Source organism: Lissotriton vulgaris, chromosome 3_1, assembly GCF_964263255.1.
Source record: "Lissotriton vulgaris chromosome 3_1, aLisVul1.2, whole genome shotgun sequence".
In the NCBI taxonomy this organism is placed as follows: domain Eukaryota; kingdom Metazoa; phylum Chordata; class Amphibia; order Caudata; family Salamandridae; genus Lissotriton; species Lissotriton vulgaris.
In genome coordinates this window covers 1,466,066,690-1,466,070,873 of record NC_141689.1, presented here as the reverse complement: position 1 = coordinate 1,466,070,873, position 4,184 = coordinate 1,466,066,690, and the positions used below count along the sequence as shown (strand labels likewise).

Sequence of the window (4,184 nt, the reverse complement as noted above, 5' to 3'; positions counted from 1 at the left end):
CACATACCTGACCTCTAATGAGGGAGAAACAGTACCAATAGCTTCCAAATCACATTTGTACACACAAGCTGAAATGAAATTCAGTTCTACTGAAACAATTCTAACTGCGGTTCAAACTGCTGTAGCAAAAGAAAGAGCCCTAGCCCAAGGGAAAAGGACATCTGTTCTAACAACAGTATCAGCCCTTGAGGCAGTACCAAGACCAGGAATTCCAAATGCTAAAGCTCTAGATCCAAAATGCATACAATGGGAAAATACTCTTGCTAGAGAAGACGTGAAACACGCTTTTGATCCGAAAATGAAAAAAACTAGAAAATCTGGACTACGAACATGAATGCCCTCTGTCAATCGAAATTCTGCCTCTCGAACAGTACACCTGTGTAATCTACAAGGACAGATTTGCACAACACTACATTGTGGAAAAACAAATTTACAATGCTGCGTGCGCGATTGTTAAAGGTCGCTGGCGCTTAGGTAAATTCAGACCGATGGTCACTAAAACTGAATCACTCAGAAACTGTACAGTTCAGCGAGCTGAAATAAGATCTCTAAAAATGGCGCTTGAAAATGCCGATCGCGAATTCCCTACACTAATAGTGTGCGATTCGCATTACTGCATCCGGTCTTACAATAATTCCATGCAGACCTGGATAAAAAATGGTTAGAAAGATTAGACAGGTGCCACAATAAAGCATAAAAAACTATGGGAACAAGTAGTTCTTTTGCAGAAAGAACTACAAAAGACTCATGTGATACATACGCAGAGTCTTCAACGTGATGGCGTTCACCTTGCAGGGAATTCATTGGCTGACAGAGCCACAGCGGCAGCTGATCACTCGGCTTCCGTAGCTACAAAAAAGCGTATGAAAAACAAATAGATGGCAAAACGCTGCTTGCAGTAAAAGCCTCAATGGAAGGCAATTATGCGGCGTTTCCTCTAAACTATCCACTCGGCAATACATACATAATTGATGCAAACTCAGTTCCGTTTGCTCAAATCCCTGGAGTGGGGGGTGTGATAGAGAGCATCCTATCACCCAGGCTACCGAGAACTTCAAGATGGCGTCCAATAGTCCACTCCAGCGAGAAGCATCGAGCGGTCTAGTCTACGAAGCGAGGGAGGAGCAGAGGCCCAGACCTGGAGCTGAGAGAGAGCCGTTGGCGCAGCTGTTGGCCACCGCCGGGTGATGAGATAGCCGGTGAGGAGGAGGGTGCGACGGACAGCGGGAAGAGAGGAGGCGAAGCTATGCAGGACAGGACATCGGAAGACGGAAAACGTGGGGACGGAGTAGAGAGTCCAGGTGCTGGAGACACAGAGTCGGCGAAGCAACGGAGCGGCGGAGCTGACCCACGTGAGGTTTGCCCAACACACACCGCGCTCGTATGCGGCTGTCCCTCCGAACCACAGGACACCGCGATACCCATTGCTATGGTCACCAGGGACCGTAGCCCCAGGCAAGTGACATGGGGAGAATGGTGGAGAAGGAGGTTGGAGGGCACAGGACTGTTGGGCTTGTGGCATAAATAAAGTTGTGCACGCTTCATGCAAAACACTATTTTCTTTCCCTCCCCTAGTCCTTACTACCCCGACCTTCCCTTCTACTTAGAAATACCACTAGCCTCGGTGACCCAAGTTATTGGTGACGGGTGCATGCATAGAGCTTTAAGAATATATACAGTTTGTGACGGTAGTGTTACTCTGTTTGCCTTTTGGGAGATGCTGGTACGAGTGACCTACGAGGAAGAGGGACGAGGAAAGAGAGAGACCAAAAACTGCTTCCCCAAACTCCAAAGACCGCGCCCTGCACACTTTGTTATTTACTGCAAAGTATTCTGAACTGTTTACTCTTTTTGACGCGTGAATAAAACGCTTATTGTGCTACTGTCAATGACTGTTTGATAGAGTTACTTAAGGACAAATTATAGAAACGCTTACAGTGGTGTCAGAAGTGGGATACTATCATTTGATACAAAATGACACAACCAGTGACTGTGCAAGATATGATAATGCAGCTGGCAGAAGGTCAGATACATTTGCAATTAGTGTTTGAGCAACAGAATAAGAATGCCCAAAAAGAAAGAGAGTTGTTTCAAGAGGCTTTGAAAGAGCAAGCAGTGTTGTTGACAAGTAACCAGAAAGTCCAAGATACAGCTATTCTACGTCTTACAGATGCAATTTCTAATGCCCGGGTCCATCCTAATATCCCCGGTAGTGTGTTACAAAAGTTCCAAGAAGGAGAAGATCCTGACTTCTTCTTCACCAATTTTGAAAGAGTTGCTACCAAAGTTACTTGGCTTGCAGACAGGTGGGGACTATATGTAGCACCGTTATTATCTGGGGAGGTACAGGCGGCGTACCAAGTGGCTAACCCAGTTGGAGTAACTCCCTATCCAGAGATAAAGAAGGCAATCCTCGAGAGATTAGGGTGTGACCAAGAGTATTATAGGACACGCTTTCGTAAGGAGAAATGGGTTACAGGTGACAATCCCCGAGCATTGTTTTATAGGGTCCGAGACTTGGGAAACAGGTGGCTGCAGCCCAATATTGCCACCATAGAAGAGGTTACAGAACAAGTTTTTCTGGAACAGTATCTGGAGGCATTACCTACCAACACTAGAGCCTGGTTGAAGCAACATCCTGGACTAACGTCCCAATCTGCTATCGAACTAGCTTGTGCTTATCATAGGTCTCCAGACTTCAAAGCCCCTACAGGGAGAACCCCCATTGTATTTTCTAAACCTGCACCCCGAGCTCTCAATGACAGTGTAGAAAAACATACCTCTCCTACCACGAAACCCACACCAAAACCCTTCCCAAAGACCAACTTCCCTGTTCAGATGGGACCTCAATGCTTTAGATGTGCAGAGTGGGGGCATATATCACGAAACTGTCCCTTAAACAATGACGGCTTCGAACCAATGGAGGTGGGTTGGTCCCGAGGGCAAGTTTTGGTCACAGGTCTATGTAGAAAGACGTACAAGAAAGCTATCCGATTAAATGGGAAATCTATTGAAGCTTTACTAGACACAGGATGCCACCATACAGTAGTAGTAAAATACTTGGTACCCCTGAACTCTCTATGTGAAGGAGAAACCGTTCTAGTTTCCTGTGTTCATGGAGACGTTAAGGAATATCCTTTATCCGAAGTCTTACTTGAATAGACGGTTATCCACAAGTCCGGAGGGTGGGGGTAGTTCCCCGACTTCCTGAAAATATTTTGTTAGGAACGGACCTGCCCAAATTTCATGACTATTTAATGGAAGCCAGAGCAGAATGGTTACAGGAGGCTCCTTTTTCTAGTGAAAACCTAGTTCAACCCAGAGACCGAGAACATAAGTCAAAGAATGAGAAAAGAAGGGACAAAGAGAAGTATACCAGTGCCTGTCAGTCTTTTGCTTCATGTTTACTTTCTTCCCCAGAGCGTGGAGATACTCCTACACGAAGTTTCTGTGCAGCCCAGAAAGATGAGAGCACCCTTACGAATGCCTGGAATCAAGTGCAAGAGAATTACTCAGAGAAGGTAGGACCCTATTTTTGTATAAAACAAGGATTACTGTATCCAATAAGTGAAGGGGCAAGTGGAAGGGTAGAACAGTTATTGGTCCCAGTAGCCTTTTGAGAGCAAACTTTGCAATTAGCACACAACCAGACGGGTGAGGGTCACTACGGACAGGAATTAACCCTGAAATATTTATTGGATCGATTTTACTGGCCAGCAGTGTATCGAGAAACTGCTAGGTTCTGTGCCACATGCCCAAAGTGTCAGATGATAAATCCCTCAAAAGACCGGAAAGTACCCCTCTGTCCTTTACCCATTATTGATGTTCCATTTCAGGGGGTAGGGATGGACTTGGTAGGTCCGTTAATTCCTTCAGCCAGAGGGCATCAATATATCCTAGTGCTAATAGACTATGCAAAAAGATATCCAGAGGCTATACCTCTGACAAGCATGACTACGCTAACTGTGGCTCAGGCTATGATATCTTTCTTCTCCCGAGTAGGATTTCCATTGGAATTGTTGACTGACCAAGGAACTCCTTTTATGGCAAAACTCATGAAGGAAGTATGTTCCCTTTTGGGGGTACACCAGATTAGAACGGCAGTCTATCACCCCCAGACAGACGGTTTAGTGGAAAGGTATAACCAAACGATTAAGACCATCCTGAAGGAGCTGATAAGCAAG

The 4,184-nt window shown here is 45.6% G+C and overlaps 1 pseudogene; it reads left to right on the top strand.

Moving 5' to 3' along the window:
- Positions 1 to 1,974: 1,974 nt before the first annotated feature.
- Positions 1,975 to 3,620, top strand: LOC147728038 (uncharacterized; annotated as a pseudogene).
- Positions 3,621 to 4,184: the final 564 nt, after the last annotated feature.